Source organism: Ursus americanus, chromosome 1 (assembly GCF_024610735.1).
Source record: "Ursus americanus isolate L20-20 chromosome 1, mUrsAme1.1.p, whole genome shotgun sequence".
Lineage (NCBI taxonomy): Eukaryota > Metazoa > Chordata > Mammalia > Carnivora > Ursidae > Ursus > Ursus americanus.
Window position 1 is genome coordinate 20,292,501 of NC_142127.1, and position 25,762 is coordinate 20,318,262.

The following is a 25,762-nucleotide window of genomic DNA, read 5'->3' on the forward strand; positions in this document are numbered from 1 at the left end:
TGCAGTCTTGTTTATTTGCCTCCTTCCTTTCTTCTGTCTGTTTTCCCTTTATTCGTTCCTATTTCCTACTCATAAACAACTCCCAACTCTTTCCCGCATTATCAATACGCACTAACAAAATGGCAAGTACAGGTCTTAAAGAAGACACAGATGACGAAGAGGGAGCACTTGCCCTTGAAAAGCCTACAGTTGAGTCAGGAAGACAAACATGAAAACAAAGAATTAGCCAGCCTGATGAGGACCATAATTATGTATCCAATATAATCAACATGATAAAGAAAACGGAGCAAATAATTTTCCTGGGAGGAATCAGGACAGTTCTACAGAGGAGTTGGTACTTGTGACATGTCTGGGAGGTCATTCTTTTGGAGTGTGGGAGAGAGTAATTTGGGCACTTGGACAGATGGGCCCTGGGCTCTATCAAAAACAGGCTATCGCATGGAGGGCAAGTGATAGCATTTCTGCCTTCATTCTCTAACTCACTTAACAGAGATGGTAGCAATCAAGTTATAATACAGTGGTTTTTACTTGTATCTGCATATGTCACTGCTAGCAGAGAAAAAATAGCCTCTGAAACAAAGCATTTAGCTTTTATTAGTTTCCTTCCTTTGGGAAAATAAATTCTATCCCTGAAACTAATAATACAGTATAGGTTAATTAAATTGAATTTAAATAAAAAATTTTAAAAAATTTTTCTACTGGGCCTGCAGAGAATCCTGGGATGAGAAACACCTGGGCTGCCCAGGTGCTAAAGGCCCCTCCACCCAGACTTCTCTGTAAGGAGTCTGGCTCACACCACCTATCATGCAAACTCCAATATCTGTGGATGCTTCTCCCTCTCCCTACTTGACCAGAGACCTGGCCAGTTGTGGTAAAACCAGCAGACTGTGCAGGACAGGGACTGTCCAAGGCCATAAAGGAGAGTGACCTAAACCTCTGCAAACTGCAAATCTATAGCCTTCCATGTCCCTGTAGGTCCCAGGACCGCAAGGGTTTCAAGATGGCAACTGGGACTCCAATCCCAGAACTGCCAAGTTCCCAGGCCATAGCAACCCTCAGTGCCAGTTGTTCTTCCTGGAAAGTGTGAGTTGTCTAAAATTTGTCCTAGGAGACCATTGCTGCCTCTTCCTGGAGACTTTCCACGGAAGAGCAGCCTCAGGACATCACTCTCTCTCAAGGTAAAGCCAACAGGATTTCCTCATAGATTGGGCATAGAAGTAAGAGAAAGAGAGGCATAGAGGATGATGCTGAGGTTTTTAGGCTGAGTAAGTAGAAGCAGGATAGGATAAAGATGAGGTGAATGAGGGGTTGAGGACAGCAAATTTAAGGAGGCACTCATCCTCAGGGTCATGCAAAAGCAGGGTTGGCACTTGCATGGTACTCTAAATGCCTTAAATTTTTGCCTAAGCAACTCATTTGTTTCAGCCTAGTCCCAGTACTGACTAGATGCATAAACTGAGTGGGGGAGGCTGTGCAGAAGTAGGTTTGGTAAGGGTGGGGTGAATGTCTGAAGTCGGGTTCTAGACATGTTAAGTTTGAGAAAGCCACTGAACATCCAAGAGAAGAAAACAAGTGGTCAGCTGGATCACTGATTCTGTATCTCTGGAAAGAGGTCTAGAGTAAATTTACACATTAGAGGGTTGTCACAAGACTAGATCAATTCATGAAGGCAGTGAGCATAGATAGATAGGAGAAAATATTCAAGGACTGAGCCAGGAAATGGTTTTTTTGTTTGTTTGTTTTTGGTCATAATGAAGAGAAACCAGCAAAGGACCTTGAAAAAGAGGATCCAGGGAGAGAAGGAAAACTAGGGCTGTGGAGTCCTGGAAGACAAGAGAAAATGCTTCAAGGGGCAGGGAGTAATCAGTTACGTTTCATGCTGCTGTATCAAGTTAGATTAGGATTGAGACTGCAACATTGGCATCCACTGCACAGAGGTCATTGATGTTGATGAAAAACAGTTTTGGTGGAGAGATAGGAACAGAAGCTTAAACAGAGTACATTGAGCAGAGAGGGAGAGTTAGCAATAGCATTCAGTAAATATGGACAACTCTTTCAAGGAAAAGGGAGAGGGGGAAGCTGTAGAGGGAGAAGCTGCAGAGGGAGAGAGAAGCTGCAAGGGGAATAAAAGTCCAGAATTTAGGACTCTTCCAGTTTCTCAAACGTGCACCCAAACCTCTCATCTTTGGATTTCACAATGGGTCCTCTGAGTTCCTGATTTTTCAGCAGGCAGGGATTCAAAATAACAACCACTTTATTTTGATGGGTGAGAAAACTTCTAGAAGAGATTTTTCTACCAAGACACATGTCAAAGGAAATGGCAACATGTGGCAATTCAACTAGGATCAGCAACTTTTTCTCTGAATTTGTTGATTTGAAAATCATTTGTCTGGTTCTGCAACTGAATCGTCATTTGCTCTACCAGTCTTTCTACGGTCTTACATGCTGATGCGGGTTAAGAATAATACATTTTACTGTCAACTTTTGCTTACCATTGAGGATCTAAAAGTATGTTCAGAGGTAATTTGAACAGACTCTTTCAAGATACTGCATCTTTTAGTAGATCCACAGAACAGTAAATATAACTTGATAATCATGCCAAACATTTCTTTGCATTGTAAAATTGAATTGGCAGCTTTGCATAATAAAGGGCTAAAATTATGAACCACATAAGATTTGTCTGAAACTTGATTGTTCAGGCTCAAAATTCTCTGCTGAATACTCTTATGCTTGCTTTTGTATTTATCCACTTTCATGTGACTGCTTACAGAAGACATTTTATTTTTTATCCATTTTCAGAAAAATAAATTTTAATAAATATGCCAAAGGCATTCCAATGGCATCCATCATATCACATGTATTATATAGATACATATTTTACCATCATAACTGACATACCAGCATTTATGAACTTGATTCTTTGTGGATGCATTAGAAGTATCCCTTTATAGAATGTACTATTTTGTTATCTTTTATTCATTTATCTCACAAAGTGTGTATACAATAAGGTGCTTGTTGGTGGAAAATGGGCAGTCACCAGGGTAAAGTCATAAGAAAAGCAAGAGTAGAGTGAGGATCATGGGACATTTCCGTTTCTTTCTAAGGTGTGGATAAATTTCAGTCTCACAGAAACTCTTGAGAAATAATCCAGCAAGAGTGAGATCATGGAATGTTAGCTTTCCCAAAGTAGAAATTATGAACACAGTTATAAAATTTCCACTTACAAATTTAATCTTCCACCTTCCAATTTAAATTAGGGACTGAAGAAAGGGCCGAGAGGGACCTCCAAATTAATCTAAGCTCTTCTCATTGTGTAGATCAGAAAACTAAGCAGTGTGATCCTTCAAGTCACCCTAGTGTGGTCTAGAAAATATTGGAATCTAGGTTTCTGTTACTGTTCTGGATATCCACCTATTACAACATACTTTTATGAAGAAACCAGTATGGACAAGGGATCATTGAAACTTTCTGTGAAGGATACAAAGTTGTGGAATATACTTACTCGTTGCCCTGGAGAACCCTAGTCTATTATCAAAGGATAAAACAGAAGTTTCAATATCTAAAATGCAAGATTCAATTTATTAAAAGCCATGAGAGTGATATAAAGGTTTAAGAAGGAAAAGATAAAATGAAGTTTGGGCAAAGCAGTGTGAGTTTCTTAAAGGAATAGCACTTCATTTGTGATGTGAAGGTAAGATTTCAATAAAGAGAGATGGGAAGAGGATGGTAAGCCTGGCAGAGGGGTATCATTAACAAGGACAGGAAAGTACACAGTGATGAAGAAGAACAAGTCATCTAATGTGACTGTATTATAATTTACATTCACATTATTCTGTCATGTTATTTCCTGCCCATACATTACGGCCATATTTTCAATAAATATCAGATGAAGTAGCCTTGTCTTAATAGTAACTCACTGAAGTCCCTAAGCAGAAAATAACTTATTGCCATTCTCTGGACTCTGGGAACAAAATCAAGTTGTTCACCCTTTACCAAAGTTTCTAAGGCATTTTGATAAGAAAGAGGAAAAGAAAACTGATGTGCCCTAACCACTTGTATCGGTCACTTGTTTTGTTTGCTCTCAAAGCTATCCTTGCCCCTCTCCTGCTCTGCGTGTGAATTGCAATCTTACCTTTGCAAACCAAATTCCTCAGGCTCCCTTTACCAAATAGCTACCCAGCCGGTTCAACTAATGGCAGGGGGAGAGGGACACTGAAATCAGGATGAAAGGAAAGGAGAAGTCAGGATATTTCTTCTCAGTCAGTGCTGAGGCAGTAACTCCATAGCAGTCCCATGCCTTTCCGGCATCAGCTCTTGCAGAGCTCTCTCTGCCGTCGTTCCAATCTGGCAGACTCAGCATTTTCTGGGCAGCTCCTTCTTCATGGTTCCATGTCCTGCTGGAAATCTGGTCGTGCCAAAGCCTTCATTTGGGTCCCAATTTGGGCAGGATAGAGACTTCCAGATAATGCCAACCCCTGGATGCTTCACACCTCCTTGTTTGCCTTTTCAACTCTTCCAACAGAGGAAATTAAAGATACATATATGTAACTGGAATGTTAAAAAATGAAGCTATCTTCAGATATAATTAGAACCAGAGCTTCAAACGAAGTCATCATGGATTTATCTCTTTCTCTCCATTTCCAGACTCTTCTGTATTCTCTCTGCATTGTTTTGTTAGGCCAATATGTATTACATATTGTAACTATAATGTAATATATTATATTATATTATATTATATTATATTATATTATATTATATTATATTATATTATATTATTAGATAATATAGCCAGAAAGATGAGTATTTGTTGGCATAAGTCTATACCCTTGAGGTTTATACTACAAATGAAAAAGAGACTCTCTTTTCCAGGAACTCTCTATTAAATCCCCAGGTTTAGTCTGATTGATTTACTAGAGTTCTAAGAAGAATGGAATTCTCTGATTGGTCCTGGCCATGTGAGATAGAGTGTTATTATTCCCACCGTATCAGAGTGAGCCCCATCAATTTACTGAGTGCAGAGTAGTGCTTACTCAAAAGAAGGGATACCGGACAAACAACAAGCTTCTGATATCAGGAGATGCTGAAAAGTCTACATTTGCACCACCACATCCACTCTTCATCATTTTCTTTTCTTCTCTTCGTCATTTTCTGGCCAGAGTTTGTGTCCAGGAACCTGACTTCTTTGACTTCTATTCCCTGTTCCTTTTTGTCTTCTGACTTTTTGCTGAACGCAGCCGATGGAGCACACTGCCAGGTGATTGATCAGAAGGCAGAAGGAAAGAGCTGTAGAAGCATATATTCTAGTCCCCACCATAGAGTGATTCGGCAGTGGAAGCATCCCTCACTAATGGCCCTTTACTGGGCATTCTCTCCTATTTCTACGTTCCCCAATGTTCTGGTAAGTGCTGCCACCTCCCCTGCTTTCACAGGCCTGAGGAATAATAGCTTTTACCAGTGCTAGTTCCTGGGTGCCTCACTACTCCTGGTGGCTTCTTTTAACTCTGTCTACACCCTAAACTCTCTTCAATTGCTCTTAAAAAACACACACACAAACTATTTTTAGAGTGGGTTTAGCAGAATAAAGAGGATGGTACAGAGATTTCCCATACACCTCTGCTCCCACACATGCATAGCCTCCTCATTATCAACATCCCCTCCAGATTTGTACACTTGTTATAATTGATGAAGCTACCCTGACACAGCATTATTACCTCAAATCCCCAGTTTAGTGGGGTTCATTCTTGGTGTTATGTATTTTATGGGTTTGGACAAATGCATAATGACATATATCTATTATTATGGTATTATACAGTTTTTCCACTGCCCTAAAATCCTATGTACCTTGCCTACTCATCCCTCACCCGGGCAACTGCTGATTTTTTACTGTCTTCACAGTTTAGCCTTTACCAGAATGTCATATAGCTCGAGTTATACAATATGCAGTCAATTCACACTGGCCTTTTTCACTTAGTAACATGCATTCAAGTTTCCTCCATGACTTTTCACAGCTTGATAGTTCATTTCTTTTTAACACTGAATAATATTCCATTGTCTGTACCACAGTTTATCCATTCACCTACTGAAGGACATCTTAGTCACTACCAAGTTTTAGCAATTATGAATAAGCTGCTATAAATATCCATGTGCAGGGTTTTTTTTTTTTTTGTGAAGATTTTATTTATTTGAGAAAGAGAGAGTGCACAGAGAGTTAGAGAGTGGGAGAAACATATTCCCTGCTGAGCAGGGAACCTGATGCAGGGCTTAATCCCAGGACCCTGAGATCATGGCCTGAGCCGAAGGCAGACACTTGACTGACTGAGCCACCTAGGCACACCTCCATGTGCAGGTTTTGGGGTAGACATGCATTTTCAACTTTTTTTTTTTTTTTGTAAATCCCAGGGAATGTGGTTGCTGGATTATATGGTAAGAAGATGTTTAGTTTTGTAAGAAACCACTAAACTGTCTTCCAAAGTGGCTGTACCATTTTGCATTTCTGCTAGAAATGAATGAGCGTCTTTGCTCCACATCCTCACCAGCATTTGGCATTGTTAGTGTTCCAGGTTTTGGACACTCTAATTTGTATGTAGTGGTATCTCATTGTTGTTTTAATTTTAATTTCCCTGCTGACATATGATGTAGAACATCTTTTCATATGCACAGTATTTACTATCTGTATATCTTCTCTGGCAAAGTATCGGTTAAGCCTATTTTTTAATCAGGCTATTTATTTTCTTACTGTCGATTTTTAATGTTACTCTTTTTAGCATGCCAAATGTCCCCAGCAGGACTTTGTATTTGCTGGTGAAATGATTATTCCTACTTTATAGCTTACCAAGCCAGAGCTCCAGCATTTTCAGAAAGTTCTTGAAAATCATATAGTTATGGGGGGCTGGGATTAAATTTAAGGCTCTGGTTTATCTGTCTTCAAAGTCTGGATTCTGAAATGACAAGTTCTCTCCTTCTGACAGATACATAAACACGAAAGGACATATTCCATTGTCATTGTCCTTGTCTGATGATTATACTCTACCAAACACGGTGGACCAGGAGACAGAACTTTTGTCTCCTACAGTCAAAATGGCTCCTACATTAAAGAGCAAAGGGGAATAAAACAGAGAATTCAACCGCACCCAACACTTAACGTTGGTGGATGAATCCAGTTCATTTGTCTGTTTGTTTGTTTGTTGATAATGCATGTATTCAATTTCTCGTAGTCTGTGAGGAAATGGGCCCTTCATAAGTCCACCCAAAGAGTAAGTTTTGCTGTTGTAATCTTCACCCCTGTCTTTGTACCATTCTTAGAATGAATAGTATTAATACACGAGAGAGTAAGTTCTTGGTCTTATTTTTTTGGAAATATGTAGTTTCTGTGGAGGAAAATGGGGGAAAATAACAGTCTAATGGAAACTTGAATGAACTTTAATCCTCTGAGAAGGTCAGCAACAGGAGCAGGATTTATGAGAAGCACCTTCAGTGGTTCTTAGCTATAATTGTAAACAGATTCTTTTAAGTGGCCTAATTACTGTTAATTCTTTACCATAGAACTTGCTTTAGCATCAGATTCATGAAAGTATAATTCATCAATGTAAGTATTTAACAACTTATTGTTCAGGGCTCATGGGTATAAAAATATAGTGTTTGAAAGGCCCCGAAACAAATGTGTAACGTATACAAACAAGACCTGAGCCAGAGCGCTAAGGTTCATTTCCTTCTCACTTCATTTCCATTATACCTCCTTACCCAAGCCTAAGAAGTTATATGGAAAATAATAGCTGGAATAAAGCACAATTAAGGGCATAGGCAGGAAAGACAAATCCTCTGATACATCTGAGATTTGACACATTGGAGTCCAATTCAGCGAAGCAAGAAGGAAAAGTAGACCAGACAAGTCCTGCTGAGAGAGAAAGCTCTGTTCTGCAGTATCCTTTTATGTGGAGAATCGTAGAGGGTCCAATATGCAAGAGAAATGAGCACTGTGGTTTGCAGAAAGAATCCAACACAGTGAGACATTTACATGTGGACAAAGCACTGACTTTGAAGGCCAAGGAAGACAGAAGCTTTATTTAATGATAACAAAAGAATATGTCCACAATTATTAAAATCCTGTTTCTTAAACATTGACGTGACCCCAAACTGGGGAGCTTTGTTTCCAAAAGCAGATTCACAAAGGGTGAAATTTATTTTGAAGAAAGTTTAGAGCAGAGGAGGATAAACAAAGACTCTCTGTGGTCAGAGTCTACTCTGAGGGAGGACACTTGTTTCCTGTGGTTCTGGGCAGACATGGTGACACACAGTTGAGGCAGCAATGACCTTCTTGCATTTATTTCTACAAAATTCCAGTTACCCCAGAGCCTTCACAATTGGTGAAGAGAGAAGAGCTTTGTAGTGTGAAACATTCCCATGGTTTGTGTTTATTTGTTCCACTGCAAGGTTGTAGGCTCCTTTCTAACCTGTGAATACCTTAAGAGCAGAAACTGCCTTTACTCATCATTCTTATTTTTTTTTTAAGATTTTATTTATTTATTCAACAGGATAGAGACAGCCAGCTAGAGAGGGAACACAAGCAGGGGGAGTGGGAGAGGAAGAAGCAGGCTCCCAGCGGAGAAGCATGATGTGGGGCTCGATCCCAGAACGCTGGGATCACACCCTGAGCCGAAGGCAGACGCTTAACCGCTGTGCCACCCAGGCGCCCCTCATCATTCTTATTTTTGCCTGGACAACCAGTAGGTATTTAATAAAGTCAGTTCTGTTGACCTAATTTTTAAATTTTGGTATCTTTTCTCCCTAGGAAAAAACTTATACACACACACACACACACACACACACACACACACACACACACACACACCACTGGTTGCAAAAATAATAATAATGGTAAGGCAAAGGCAAAAACATCCATTAACTTGCACTAAAAGTAAAAACAGCTCAAAGTAAAAGATTGAAATATATAGAAGCTACAGGAAAACATAGACCCACAAAGCATATTTCATGTCTTCATATCTTGATCTTTTTTTCTCTATCATGGGGAATGAGGTAGGATATCTATTGGGCCATGTTTTTTGTTGGCTCCTGGTGGCCATATTTCCTTTTCTTTTTTTTTTTTTTTTTTTTTTTAAAGATTTTATTTATTTATGTGACAGAGAGACAGCCAGCGAGAGAGGGAACACAGCAGGGGGAGTGGGAGAGGAAGAAGCAGGCTCATAGCGGAGGAGCCTGATGTGGGACTCGATCCCGGAATGCCGGGATCACGCCCTGAGCCGAAGGCAGACGCTTTAATGACTGCGCTACCCAGGCGCCCCCATATTTCCTTTTCTAATAAGAAACTCAGCAATCAGCTATAGATGCTCTTGTCCCTAAGTCGACCTTAAGCATCATTGATCCAATAGAAATTAGTTAAAAGGGAAGGAGGTATGGTGGGCTGAATAATGTCCTCCCTCCAAAAAATTCATGTGCACCCCGAACATCAAAATGTGACCTTATTTGAAAATAGAGTCTTTGTAGATACAAGTACGATATAAAAGAGAATCTTGAAGTAAAATCATTCTGGATTTAGAGTGGGTCCTAAATCCAATGACTGATGCCCTTGTAAGAAGTGAGAAGAGCACAGAGACACAGGAGAGAAAGCCATGGGCAAACAGAGGCAAAGATTGGAGTTATGCCGCCATGAGCCAAGAAACCCAAGGGAGCACCAGAAACTATAAAAGGCAAGCCAGGATTCTCCCCTACAGCCTCCCAGGGCAGCGTGGCCCTGCCAGCTCCTTTCTGTTTTTCTGACTTTGAACTTCTGACTACGACTGTGAGAGAAGAAAATTCTATTGTTTAATGCCACCTAAAGTCTGTGGTACTTTGCTACATTGCCCTGAGGAAACACATGCAGGGGTTTTATACTTGGCATTGATTTGAGTAGGAAGGCAGATTCCATAGAGAGACAGTTTGGTAAACTGTTCATATTAACACCATATTGAATATACACTCTACAAGTGGGAAATCAGTACTGCCAACAAAAGCAAATACCAGAATTCCAACTGTACTTATAGTAGTCGAGTCAGGGCTTCTTATTCTAAATGATTCCTCTAAAAACTACCATGGCTATAGACCATGGATAACTCCTTGCCTCTTTTATATGCAGATTTTATAGAAACTATATAAATGTTAATTTAATAATAAAAACTATATTGAAGCGATTCCTAAAAATATATGATCAATCACTTCCTTTAGGTCCTCAATAAAAGAATGACATTTATTAACAGCTCTCAGTTTTATAGGATTTCCTCTTGTTACCTCATCACTCTATCAAACTATAGGCTGAGTGAGAAACATTCTGCAGCTTCCCTTTGGGAGATCAGTTTTGAATCTACCTTTCCAGAGAGGTATTTTCAAGGATTTCTGTCTCCAGATTGCTCCTTGCTATTATCCAGGCATAAAAACCATCAGCTGCATTAGTTGAGGTCCTGGGACAAATGCTTGGATCATTACTAGAAGGTATGCAGGTTCTTAAACTTCATTTTACAGACATTGTTTATTATTAATGTAATCATTTACACCAGAGGGAAATGAAGATCAAGGAAGTTAAGTGAATTGCTTAGGGTCACACAGATAGTGAATGGCAGAATCAGGAGCTGAAACCAGTACTGTCTAGTCACAGGACCATGTAACATATTGTTTCCTTAAAAACGTATTTAAACCTGTTTGTTTGATTACTCCCCTTCTTGAGTTCAGGAAGGGCAGACACCATGTGTCTACTGAAAACAAAACAAAACAATTACTGGGTGCCTAGTTTTTGCCAGGCACTGTGAGAGTAAACAGTGGTTTATAAGGCAAGCTCGGATAGTAGACTGGCTGACTAAAATTTAATAATTCTTTTAACTCATTTACATGGTCTACTGGGATAATAGGAAGTAATTTCCCTACATTTCTGCTCCTCCTATGTTTGAGAAGTAGATTGGCCCTGGGAGATGGGATGGAGTGGAAAGGAAGAAAAATGGCATAGCTTTTATAACTCTTCTCAAAGTCAAAGACATGGGCATACCTTTTTAGTGCAACCCCTGTAAATGACTTATGCTTCTGGGCTCCCTCATTTAGTCATTTTTAGTAGGAAAACAAACTCATACTGCAATAAAATATGACTAAGCAAATAATCTAAAATTCTACAACGAAACCCCAAAATCTGACAGCAGGAAGCCACGATTAGTAATACATTTTTGCCCACCACCATTGTCTTTCACTAATTTTTAAAACTGTGATAAAATACACATAAAATTGGGGAGAGGAGTTAAGACGATAGAAGAGTAGGGGACCCTAACTTCATCTGGTCCCCGAAATTCAGCTAGATAGTTATCAAGTCATTCTGAACACCTGTGAAATCAAGTGGAGATCTGAGAAAAGAAATGCTGCAGCTCTACAAATAGAAAAGTGACCACTTTTTGGAAGGTAAGAGGTGTGGAGACTTGAAACCAGGGCCATATACTGGAGGATACAGTGGAGGGGAGGGAGCCTGCTTAAGGAGGCTACTGCAAAGTATTATAATCAGCAGCTTGGTGAGACCCCACCTCCATCCCCCAGGAGGAACAGTGTGCAGGAGTCTGTAGAATGTGGAGTCTTGAAACTCAGTTGTGTGCCTGAGATAAAAAAGCTCAGTCACAGGCTGGGTGAACACAGAGTTTGGATGGAAACCAGAGAGACAAGAGTGACTGACTGTTTTTCTGTGAGGGCTCATTGAAGGGGAGGTGTGAACTTTCAGCTCTGGGACTAGAGAGCAGAGTGCTACCATTTTTATCCCACCCATTGGTGCTGAAAGCCTTCAGGCAGCAAAATCATGGTACATAGTGCAATCCAGAGCCACTTACACTGAGCCTGGCCCCCTGGCAAGGGAGATGCATTTCCACAAGTGCAAAGGCACCTGAGAATCAGTGCAATAGGCCCTTTCCCCAGAAGACCAGCAGGAACAACTGACTAGCACCAAGTCTACTGATCACAGAGAACTGCAAAACTTCAGTTCTTGGGCGAAACAGTATATAGCGTTCGTAGGTTTATTTATTCTTTAGCCTATCAATTTTATTTTTTCAGCTGTTTTCTTATTTCTTCAATTATTTTTTTATTCTTTTTAAATTTTAACTATATATGTTAATATAGATAGATAGATAGATATAGATATAGATATAGATAGATATAGATATTATTTTTGGTTTCCTTTCATTTTATTTTATTTTTGTATACATATAAGTTTTTCTTTCTTTCCTATTTTGGGATCTAGTTTTTTTAATAAGCAGACCAAAACACACCCAGGATCTAGTTTTTTGTTTTGTTCTTTGTTTCTTGTTTGATTTTTTAAAAATTTTGTTTGTGTTTTTTTTCTGTTTTGTTTTGTTTGTTTTCTTCTGTTGTTGCTGTTGTTGTCTTTTCACTTTCATTCTTTTTCTTTTCTGGACAAAATGATAAGATGGAAAAATTCACCCCAAAAGAAAGAGCAGTAGGTAATACTCACTGCCAGGGACTTAATCAATATGGATATAAGTAAGAAGTCTGAACTAGAATTTAAAACAATGATTATAAAAATACTAGCTGGTATTGAAAAAAAGCATAAGGAATCCCTTACTGTAGAAATAAGAACTAAAATCTAGTCAGGCCGAAATTAAAAATGAGATGCAGTCCCAAACAGAGGCTCTAAAAGTGAGGATAAATGAAGCAGAAGAGTCAATGATATAGAAGATAAAATGATGGAAAATAAGGAAGCTGAATAGAAGAGAAAGACAACTACTGTATCACAAAGGGAGACTCTGAGAACTCAACAATTCCATAAAGCAAAATAATATCTGCATAATAGGGGCCCCAGAAGATGAAGAGAGGAAGAGAGGAGCAGAAGACTAATTTGAATAAATTATAGCTGAAAATTTCCCTAATCTGGGGAAGGAAACAGGTAGTCAAGTCCAGGAAGCACAGAGAACCCCTGCAAAATAAATAACAATGGGTCAACACCTCAACATATAATAGTGAAGTTTGCAAATTTCAAAGATAAAGAGAAAATCTTGAAAGCAGCTTGAGACAAAAGGTTCTTAACCTACAAGTGTAGACACATAAAGCTGGCAGTAGACCTGTCCCCAGAGACCTGGCAGGCCAGAAAGGACTGGCATGACATATTCAATGTGCTAAATGGGAAAAATATGCAGCCAAGAATATTTTATTCAGCAAGGCTATGATTCAGAATAGAAGGAGAGGTCAAGAGTTTCTAGGACAAACAAAAACTAAACAAATTTGTGAATACTAAACCAGCTCTGCAAGAAATATTAAAGGGGATCCTTTGAGTGTAAAGAGAACCCCAAAATAACAGACCAGAAAGGAACAGAAACAATCTACAGAAACAGTGATTTTACAGGTAATACAATGACACTAAATTCATATCTTTCAATAATTACTCTGAATGTAAATGGACTAAATGCTCCAATCAAGACTAAGGTATCAGAATGGATAAAACAAACAAACAAACAAACAAACAGCCCCAAAACCCATGATATGCTGTTTACAAGAGACTCATTTTCAACTCAAGGACACCTTCAATTGAAAGTGAGCGGGTGGAAAACAATTTGTCATGCTAATGGACATCAAAATAAAGCTAGAATAGCAATCCTAACATCAGACGAGCTAGAATTTAGACCAAAGAGACAGTAATAAGAGGTAAAGAAGGACACCATATCATAATAAAAGGGTCTATCCAACAAAAATGCCTAACAATTGTATATATTTATGCCCCTTACTTTGGAGCAGGCAAATATATAAACCAATTAATAACAAAATTAAAGAAACTCATTGATAATAATAAAATAATAGTAGATGACTTTAACACCCCACTCACAACAATGGACAAATCATCTAAGCAGAAGATCAAGAAGGAAACAAGGGCTTTGAATGACACACTGGACCAGATGGACTTCACAGATATATTGAGGGCATTTCATCCTAAAGCAGCAAAATACACATTATTCTCAAGAACACATGGAACATTCTCCAGAATAGATCACATACAGGGTCACAAATTAGGTCTCCACAGGTACAAAAAGATTAAGATTATACCATGCATATTTTCAGATCACAATTCTTTAAAACTTGAAGTCAACCACAAGAAAAAAAAATTAGAAGGAACACATGGAGGTTGAAGAGAATCCGACTAAAGAACGAATGGGTCAACCAGGAAATTGAAGAATTAAAAAAATACATGAAAACAAATGAAAATGAAAACAACAGTTCAGAACCTTTGGAATGCAGCGAAGTGGTCCTAAGAGGGAAGTATATAGCAATACACGCCCTTCTCAAGAACCAAAAATGTCTCAAATATACGACCTACCCTCACACCTAAAGGAGATGGAAAAAGAACAGCAAATAAAGCCTAAATCCAACAGGAGAAGAGAAATAATAAAAATTAGAGCAGAAATCAATGATATGGAAATCAAAAAAACAGCAGAACATATCAGTGAAACCGGGAGCTGGTTTTTTGAAAGAATTAATAAGATTGATAAACCCCTACCCAGCTTATCAAAAAGAAAAGAGAAAGGACACAAATAAATAAAATCATTAATGAAAAAGGAGAGAGAGATCATAACCAACACCAAAGAAATACAAATAATTATAAGAGAATATTATGAGGAACTATATGCCAACAAATTAGGCAATCTGGAAGAAATTGATGCACTCTTAGAAACATATAAACTACCAAAACTGAAACAGAAAGAAATAGAAAACCTGAACAGACCATAACCACCAAAGAAATTGAATCAGTAATCAAAAATTGGCCTACAAACAAGAGTCCAGGGCTGGATGGCCTCCCAGTGTAATTCTACCTAACATTTAAAGAAGAATTACTACCTATTCCTCTGAAACTGTTCCAAAAAATAGAAAGGGAAGGAAAACTGCCAAATTCTTCTATGAGGCCAGCCTTACCTTACTACCCAAACCAGACAAGGATCCCACTAAATAGTAGACTTACAGACCAATATCCCTGATGAACACGGATACAAAAATTCTCACCAAGATACTAGCTAATAGGATCCAACAGTACATTAAAAGGATTATTCACCATGACATGGATTTATTCCTGGGCTGCAAGCATGGTTCAACATCCACAAATCAATCAGTGTGATACACCACATTAATAAAAGGAGAAGAACCATATGATCCCTTCAATAAATGCAGAAAAAGCATTTGACAAAATGCAGCATCCTTCCTTGATAAAAACTCTCCACAGTATAGGTACAGACAGAAGATACCTCAATATCATAAAAGCCATATATGAAAACCCACGGTGAATATCATCCTTAATGGGGAAACACTGAGAGTTTACCCCTAAGGTCAAGAGCACTACAGGGATATTCATTCTAACCACTGTTGTACAACATAGTACCAGAGGTCCTGGTGTCAGTAATCAGACAACAAAAAGAAATAAAGAGAATCCAAATTGGCAAAGAAGAAGTCAAACTTTCACTCTTCACAGACGACATGATACTTCGTAGAAAACCCAAAGGACTATACCAAAATATTGCTTAATTTATACAGGAATTCAGCAAAAGTCATAGGATACAAAATCAATGAACAGAAGGCATCTGCATTTCTGTACACTAACAATGAGGCAAAAGAAAGAGAAATCAAAGAGTTGATCTCATTTACAATTGTACCAAAAATCATAAGATACCTATGAATAAACCTAACCAAAGAGGTAAAAGAGTTGTACTCTCAAAACTATAGAACACTAATGAATAAAGCTGAGGAAGACACAAAGAAATGGAAAAACATCTCGTGTTCATGGATTGGAAGAATAAATATTGTTAAAATGTCTATGGTACCCAGAGCAATCTATACACTTAAAGCAATCCCTATCAAAATACCATTAACATTTTTCACAGAGCTGGAACAAACAATCCTAAAATTTGTATGGAACCAGAGAAGACCCTGAATAGCCAAAGGAATGTTGAAAAAGAAAACCAAAGCTAGAGGCATCACAATTCTCAACTTCAAGCTGTATTACAACACTGTAATCATCAAGACAGTATGGTACTGTCACAAAAACAGACACATAGATCAATGGAACAAAATAGAGAACCCAGTAAAGGACCCTCAACTCTATGGTCAACTATTCTTTGACAAAGCAGGAAAGGATATCCAATGGAAAAAAGACAGTCTCTTCAACAAATGGTGTCAGGAAAATTGGACAGTCACATGCAGAAGAATGAAACTGGACTACTTCCTTACACCATGCGCAAAAAGAAATTCAAAATGGATGAAAGGAATTTCCTGTGAGACAGGAATCCATCAAAGTCCTAGAGGAGAACACAGGCAGCAACCTCTTTGACCTTGGCCACAGCAACTTCTTGCTAGACACATCTCCTAATGCAAGAGAAACAAAAGCAAAAATGAACTATTGGGACTTAATCAAGATAAAAAGCTTTTGCACAGCAAAGGAAACAGTCAACAAAACTAAAAGGCAACCTATGGAATAAGAGAAGATATTTACAATGTCTTATCAGATAAGGGGTAGTATCTAAAATCTATAAAGAGCTTATAAACTCAACACCCCAAAAAACAACAAATCCAGTCAAGAAATGGGCAGAAGACATGAACAGACATTTCTCCAAAGAAGACATACAGATGACCAATGGATAAATGAAAAAATGTTCAATATCACTCAGCATCAGGGAAATACAAATTCAAACCACAATGAGATACCACCTCACACTGGTCAGAACAGCTAAAATTAACTCAGGAAACAATGGATGTTGGCCAGGATGCAGTGAAAAGGGAACACTCATATTGTTGGTAGGAATGCAAACTGATGCAGGCACTTTGGAAAACAGTATGGTGGTTCCTCAAAAAGTGAAAAATAGAGCTACTGTAGGACCCAGCAATTGCAATACTAGGTATTTATCTAAAGGATACAAACATAGTGATTTGAAGGGGCACATGCACCCCAATATTTATAGCAGCAATGTCCATAATAACCAAAATATGGAAAGAACCAGATGTCCATTGACAGATGAATGGATAAAGAAGATGTGGTATAGATATGTTTATATATCTATATCTATCTGTATCTATATCTATATCTATATATCACACACACACACACACACACACACACACACACACACAATGGAACATTACTCAGCCATCAAAAGAATGAAATCTTGCCATTTGAAATGACATGAATGGAAGTAGAGGGTATTATGCTAAGCGAAATAAGTCAGAGAAATACAAATATCATATGATTTCACTTATATGTGGAATTTGAGAAAAAAAAAAAAAACGTATGAGCATAGGGAAAGGGAAGGAAAAAAATAAGATGAAAACCACAAAAGACACTGAACTCTAGGAAACAAACTGAGGATTGCTGAAGGGGAGGTGTGTGGGGGGAGGGGTAACTGGGTGATGGGCGTTAAGGAGGGCACTTGATGTAATGAGCATTGGGTATTATAAGCAACTGATGAATCACAAAATTCTACCTCTGAAACTAATTTAAAAAATACACACAAAACTTGCAATCTTTACCACTTCTAAATGTACCTTTCAGTAGTGTTAAGTATATTCACATTATTGTGCAACCAATCTCCAGAGCTTTTTTTTAAAGATCTATTTGTTTATTTGAGAGAGAGAGAAAGAGAGAGCACATGCAAGTGGGGGGAGGGAGAGAGGGAGAGAATCTTAGCAGACTCCCTGCTGAGCCTGGAGCCTGATGTGGGGCTCAACCCCACGACCCATGAGATCACAACCAGAGCCGTAACCAAAAGTTGGACGCTCAACCTATGGAGCCACCCAGGTGCCCCGTCTCCAGAACTTTTTAACCTTCAAACCCGAAACTCTATATCCAGTTAAACTTTCCCCCTTTCTCCCTGCCCTCAGCCCTTGGCGACCACCATTCTTCCTTGTGTGTCTATGAATTTGTCTGCTTGAAGATACCTTACGTGAGTGGAATTATGCACTCCTTGTCTTTTTCTGACTGGTCTATTTCATTTAGCATAATGTCTTCAAGTTTCATCCATGTTGTAGCATGTGTGATTTCATTCCTCTTAATGGCTGAATAATATTCCATTGTATGTAAATACCACATTTTCTTTATTCATTCATGAATGGACTCTTGGGTTGCTTCTACCTCTTGACTGCACTGCTATGAACATGGGTGTACACTCTGCCTACTATTTTTCATCACAATTTAAACCCTTCTATTTTTTTTAAAGTTCTAAATTAATAGAATATGTTGAATTCTTTTTTTAAATAAAAGAATTTTTGAAGTTGAGGTATCATTTACATATTACATTACATTAAATTTAAGTGTGCAATATAATTATTTGACATTTGTATATATTGAGAAAATGATCACCACTATAAATCTAGTTAACATCTGTTGCCATACATAGTTCCAGAAGTTTTTCGTGTGATAAGGACTTTAAGATTTACTTTCTTAGCAATTTTCAGATATTCAATCAATACAGTATTATTAACTATAGTTGCCATGACATAATATAATTAAAAAAACATTAAAATAAAAAAAGGCACAAACTTCTAGTTACAAAATAAGTAAGTCATGAGGATATAATGCACAGAATATGTTGTATTCTTAACGCAACAGGAAAAAAATATTTCTTTACTGTTCATAAAGTGTCATTGCATGATTTATCTCTATATAAAAATACTTTCTGCCCAAGAAATTCTCCATCACCCTTCCCAACTGCCACCAATATCTTTTATTTTTTTCTTCAGATTGTTCAACCCTTTAGAAGTGTTAGATAAAATTTCAGAGTACGTTACTGCTTTGAATGGAGTTGCTAACTGGGGAGTATCAGTTTCCCAGGAAGGGAAAAAAGATCTGGTGTAGTATGAACACTTCCAAATTTGTATCACCCAGAGATGAATGCTCTGGATTTTTTTGACATGCTTCTTGATGGTGATGATAGTAAATGTGCCTTATAGGGTCATTTCCGTTTCTAAATTAACCCACCTCATTGTTTGAGGAATCAAAATTTCTGAGTAAGTCTCCCCTTTGCCATTGTTGAATTATGATAACCTTAGAATGACGGCCCCTCTTGAGGATGATTTAATTATCTAATTCCCGCTGTGGTATTAGAAGCTTTAGGTTGCAAATACTACATACATATGTTGTATCTTACTCTTCTAGAAGATAAAACTAATGTTCAGAAAATGCGGTCTTTCAAGGGACATGACTCTCAGCTATTGTTAATCGTACAAATGGACTCATTTTTTTTTTTATTGCAAAGCAAATATAAAAAGTGTTTCTAGTTAAGTACTGTTGTTTTTGGGACAAGAGATGTATGCTTTGGAAACTGGAGACAATATTGCACTGAGACCAGAATTACCTGATGAGATGAGCTAATTGTCATGAAAATAAAATGTTTCACTTTTTTTTTGTTTTATTGTCATTGTACCACAGCTAAGAAATCTTGATTTTTGTAAATATAAATTCACATTGCTCATAAACACACATGAACGTATGTTATGCATAAACTATTCAATACATACATCTCTTCATTTTACAGACAAGCAAACTGAGGCCTAGGCAGGTTATGGGACTAATGGCAAGGCCACACAGTCTATTAATGTCAATGGTGTAATACCTTCAGCTCTTGTTTCTCAGGGTGTTTTAACTCAAACTCCCTTTTGATAAATATAAAAGTTTTATGAACTTGCAAGAAGTTTCTGAGAGAAAACTCCCCTTCTCTTCCCCATAATTCAGCCCCTTTAAAATCACAGGTATGATTAGAAGATGGTTTATTTTCTATATGCTTCTACACACCGATTAGATTGAGCTTTTATTTTTCTGTGGGCGAATAATATATTTTTTTCAAATTCATATATTCTCCCCTGAGCTTCCTTCCATTACCCTCCAAACACTGGCTGAGAACCATATTTTAATTAGAATGCTCTTTGGCTACATTAAATGTAGATTTTTATGATTTTTATTTATAAATATTAAGCTGATGACTCCAACTTGTACAGACCATCTCTGAAGAATGTTACAAATGTGTGAACTTTAAAAGTACCCCAGCTGCACTTTTTGTTTCCTCATTGATATCTATCCCTAATTCAGCCTTGTGCTGAAAGTCTCTTCAGACTAAGAAAAATTAACGTTAGGCTTTATGTCAGTTGTTAAGGAGTCTATTTTTAAATTTCCACCTATTTTTGAATTTCTCAATTTTCCTACTAGTTTTATACCATTATGGTTAGAAAAGACACTTGATACGATTTCAATCTTCTCAAATTTGGTAAGACTTGTTTTGCGACCCTTTATATGATCTAATCCTGGAAAATGTTCTGTGTGACTTGAGAAGAAAGAGTATTCTGCTGCATTGAATAGAATGTTCTGAACATGTCTGTAAGGTCCGTTTGGTCTATAGTGTTATTCAAGAATACTATTTCCTTACTGATTTTCTGTCTAGATGATCTATCCATTGTTGAAACTGCGGTATTGAAGTCCTTTACTATTATTGTACTGCTGTCTATGTCTCCCTTCCATTCTGCTAGCATTTGCTTTATATATTTAGGTGCATATATATTTACTACTGTTATAGCCTCTTGATGAACTGACCCCTTCATCATTATGTAGTGATCTTCTTTGTCTCTTGACTCTCTGATTTCAAATTATATTATGAACTTATAATAATCACAAACAGTATGATACTGGCATAAAAACATACACATAGGCCAATAGAACAGACTAGAGAGCCCAGAAATAAACCCTCATATACATGGTCAACTAATGTTTGACAAGGAAATCAAGAATACACAATGTGGAAAGGAACATGTTTAATAAATGGTATTGGGACAACTGGATATCTACATGCAAAAGAATGAAATTGGATCCTTATGCTATACACAAAATTTAACTCAAAATGGATTAAATGCAATACCTGACACGGTACAACCCCTAGAATAAAGCAGAGAAAAAGTTCCTTGATGTTGTTTTTGGCAATGATTTTTTGGATATGACACCAATAGTACAGGCAACAAAAGCAAAAATAAATGTGGGACTACATTAACCTAAAAAGCTTCCGTACAGCAAAGAAAATAATCAACAAAATGAAAAATCAGCTTATGGAATGGCAGAAAATGCATGCAAGCCATCTACTTGATAAAGTGTTAATATTTTGTTTTTCTAAAGAAGGCATACAAATAGCCGAGTAAAAGAAAGGTGCTCAACATCACTAATCATCAGAGAAATAAAAGTCAAAACCACAATGAGATATTACCTCACACCTATTACTATGACTACTATCAAAAAGAGAGGAGATAACAAGTGTTTTCAATGGTGTGGAGAAAAGAGAACCTTTGTGCTCTACTGGTGGGAATGCAAATTGGTACAGCCATTATGGAAAACAAGATGGAGGTTCCTCAAAAAAATTAACATAGAACTACCATATGATCCAATAATCCTACCTCTGGGGATATATCCAAAGGAAGTAAAAACAGTATCTCAAAGAGACGTTTGTCCTCTTATGTCCATTGCAACATTATTCACAGAAGCCGAGATATAGAAACAACCTAAGTATCTGTTAATAACTGAATGGATAAAGAAAGTGTGTACACACATACACACATATACACATATACATACATATAATGAAATGTTATTCAGCCTTAAAAAAGAAGGAAATCCAGCTATTTATGACAACCTAGATGAACCTGGAGGACATTACACTAAGCAAAGTAAGCCCAACATGGAAAGATGAATACTGTATGATCTCATTTATATGGGGAATCTAAAAAAGTCAAATTCATAGAACCATAGAGTAGAATGGTAGTGGTTAGGTGGTGAAAAATGGGAAGATGTTGACCAAGGATACAAACTTTATAAAATGAAAGTTTCTGGGGTTCGAATGTACAGCATAGTGACTATAGTTAATAATATTGTGTTGTATACATGAAATTTGCTAAGAGAGTAGATCTTAAGTGTTCTCACCAAGCCAAAAAAAAAAAATAGTAACTATGTGAGGTGATGGATGTGTTAATTGTGGTAATCATTTCACAATGTGTATATATTAAACTGTCATGTTGTACACTGCAAACAAAAGAGGTGTTAATGCTTTCTTCTTTCTTTTTCTCTTTCTTTTTCCTTCTTTCTTTTCTTTCTCTTTTTTTCTTTTTCTTTTTCCTTTTTCTTCTTTTTATTTTTCTTCCTCTCCTCTCCTCTCCTTTCTTTTCTATCTGTGGAGCTCATCCCAGGGAAGTTTTTGCACTTAGGTAAAGTTTACATAAATTTCAGCCTGTGTATTTTGAGAAATAGGATATCAGAAACTTGATTAGCTCTGCTTGGTCTTTGCATCAGAAATGTGAACACTAGCTGTTGTTGAGAGATAAAGCCTGCAATCTCAGTGGCTTAACACATTTGTTTCATTATGTAAAACCAATCCACAGCGGGGGTGGAGATGAGAGTGGGATCTATGTTAGTGTTTGTCAGCTTGGGCTACCATAACAAACAGCACAGATTGGGTGGCATAAGCAACCGAAATTTATTTGCTCCAAGTTCTGGAGGCTGGAAGTCCATGATCAAATGCCCATAGGTTGGTTTCTGGTGGGGCTTCTCTGTTTTGTAAAAGGTAGACTTCTTGCTGAATCCTCACATGGCCTTTTCTCTGTGCATGCTCAAAGAGAGAGAGAGAGAGACCAAGCAAGCTCTGGAGTCCTTTCTTCTTCTTATAAGGACACCAATCTTACCAACTTCATTTAACTTTAATTATCTCCTGAAAGGCCCTATTTGCAAATATAGTCACATTGGACAAAATATGTCAAAATATGAATATTCAGAGAAGGACATGATTTGGTCCACAACAATGGCGTACACAGTGTTTCAGAGATCTAGGCTGAAAGAAGATCTACCATCTAGGCTGAAAGAAGATCCACCACCCTCCTCCCAGGTCTCCCTGAGTGTCAACATTCAGCAGCAACAAGGGAAGAGAAAGAGTTTTGTGCACAGCAAGGTAAGGGGCCAAGGACATGCATCACTTCTGCAGCGGTCCCACTGATGATGCAGTCATAGGTCATCTAACTGCATGGGAGATTGGGAAATATTATCTAGAATGTGCCCAGTGTAAAAGAAATGGGTTTGATGAATATCTCTCCAATCTGTACTGTAGCCCTTGATGCTCCCAGACATGGTTTAAAAAAAAAAAAAGTGTACCTTTCCTTTGGCTCAGGTCATGATCCCAGGGCCCTGGGATTGAGCCCTCTGTCAGGTTCTCTGCTCAGTGGAGAGCCTGCTTCTCTCCCTCTGCTTCTCCCCGTTTGTGTGCTCTCTCTCTCTCTCTGTCTGTCAAATAAATAAATAAAATCTTAAAAAAAAGAAGACGTGCATGGACAATGTGTTCATATAAGGAAGAGGAAGAAAGAAAAAGGAAGAGGGAGTGTGAGGCCACACCCAGCTTAGGTTTTAAATCTAGAGAACGAGGGAAGAGCCAATGAGCGTCAGTTTGACAATGTACGCGCAGTGAGTGGTGAAGAGCTCCCACCACGTTAAGTCTGAGAAGTCTCGAAGCCCTCACCCTGCACTGCAGAGTCATCCGATTTGTACACAGTAGCTGTTGTATACGAGAAGAGAGAAGCCCTGTGTGTGGTTCACGTTTTCTGTCATGGTAAGAATGCAGAGCAAGAGGGGCACCTGGGTGGCTCCCTTGGTTAAGCATCTGCCCTCAGCTCAGGTCATGATCCCAGGGTCCTGGGATCTGACCCACATTGGGCTTCCCTGCTCAGCGGGGAGTCTGCTTCTCCCTCTCCTTCTGCCCCTCCCCACTGCTTGTGCTCTCTGTCTCTAGCTTGCTCTCTCTTGAGTAAAGAAAATCTAAAAAAAAAAAAAAAAAAAAAGGTGGATAGCAAGAGAGCTGGGATAAGACCCTAGAAAAAGAGACAGTGCAAAGCAGTTATCTTCCTTTCACTCTCTCTGTCTTGCCAAGAAATCCCATGTAAACCTTAAGCACACTTCAAAACCATGTCTTCAGACAGGTTTCTCTTCCAAGCGCCACGCCCCATGCCACTCCCCCATGCCACTGGGGTCTTCTCAGGGCACTACTCTCAGGCTAAGCTATTGAGTGGGTCAGGTGTGTAGGGGACCTCCTAGGGCCACCCTGATGAGGTGAGAATCCTGATTTCCCAGACAAGAAAACAGGCTGTTCTAGTGCAGAGGCAGGGTGGGCTGGGTGTGCCATTCACTCCTCCTTGGTGAAAAATTCCGCAGGACACACTGCTCCCTCCTCCAGTTAATTCTCCTAGTAGAACTAAATTCAGTGTTTTCCCCCACATTTCTCCAAAGGGTACAAATGAAGGCCTGTTATTTTTTTAAGCAATCTGGGTTTAATAGACTAAAAATTATTTTTAAAAAATTTCCTGAAAACAGTAAAATTCCATTGCCATTCTTTTTTGTTTCCCATATACTCCTCTTTACTGTACTTTCAAAGTAAGCCTTTTTCATAACCCTGAAGGCTTTTGTCTTTAGGTTGTCAGTAAAAACAAGTTGGCCTCTGACTCAGTCCATTGAGATATGAGTGCACTGAAATGTGTCCAATGGGCCATTGCCAAAGTTGCTGTTTTTCAATTTATGTCTGAGCCAGAAAAGTCCAAGGAGAATTCTACTTGTGTAGGTTGCATAAGAGCCGGCAAACAAAGCCGAACTGGATAAGAGCTTAAAGAAAATAAGAGAAGCATAATATGCGATCGAGGCCACAGATACTGTAGCACAGGGAGCGAGATGGTGACAAGGTGAAAAGAGGCTGCAAATTTATTAAGTGACTCAGTCCTTCCTGAGAGCTGTCTGCCGTATCTCCTCCGCACAGGTGCAGATCTTGCCTTTAGTTTTACAAAGATTAGAGCTAGAAAGAAGCTGCTTTGAAAACGGTGGGGGAGGGGGCGTTTTCAGTGCACCCACCAGCGTGTAGTATAATCTATTGTATCCTGTTATGTCTATTTCCTCCTACTCTCACTTCATGCCATGCATACAGTAGAAGCTCAATAAATGTCCACTTCATTGAATTGCTAAGCTCTGTTCTCTTCTAAGTAAACCAACACCACATGCTGCTTGCTACCTCTTGAGGAATCAATATTTTTGTGGTTTCTTCATTTCTCCAACAAATAGCTCCAATGAAACAGCTCAGGCTTTAACTCATTTGTGCGAGCCCTGCCTGCACTCATCTCCTTATGCCATAGTAACCTTCAGACCTACTAGAAAGCAGCTCTTCTTCCTTTGTATCTCCCTACGGGTCCCAGTAAGTGTCCCCGAAGACAAAAGGCACATGGAATCCCCACCATTTATTACATTTACTTTCCTTCAAGTACAAAGCACCAGATGTCTCTACATTCAGAAAAAAAAGAGAGAAAGAAAATCATGAGTCATCATGAGAAGACCATAGATTTTGGATTTGGACTGATCTGCATTCTAATCGCCACTGCACTTGTAGCTGTGAAACCAGGGGGAGGTGACATGCTCTTTCCTGGTCTATTCCATCATCGGCACAATAGTCATGCCTACTTGCAGGGATGATCCAGGAATTCAGTGAGAAAACACATGTGCAGTAGGGTTGAAAATGTACTCAGAGTCAAACACGAGCGAGGAAATGTAGCTTCTTGGTATTCTGTAGCTGGTCTGCTCTTCCTGAGTTCACACTCTAGTAGATAGTGGAGGCAATCGTGTGATCCTCATCTGACCCAGGAACTGAAAGTCGTTTAGGTAATGCAATCTGTTCCAGATGCTGCTCAGACTTTTAGAGTCCCTCCCCTTTCCCTG

The 25,762-nt window shown here is 38.5% G+C and overlaps 1 protein-coding gene across 19 annotated transcripts in view; it reads right to left on the reverse strand.

Annotated features, from left to right (window-relative positions):
- LOC123782474 (uncharacterized) overlaps nucleotides 1-25,762 on the reverse strand; it is a 604,024-nt gene that overhangs the window by 324,522 nt on the left and 253,740 nt on the right. Inside the window, exon 4 of one of the 19 annotated variants that reach the window (XM_087858976.1) lies at nucleotides 23,171-23,293. The exons of the other annotated variants lie outside the window; for them this stretch is intronic. The gene's annotated coding sequence lies outside the window, so the exon portion shown is untranslated. The remainder of the gene's footprint in view (nucleotides 1-23,170; nucleotides 23,294-25,762) is intronic. 19 annotated transcript variants of the gene reach the window in all.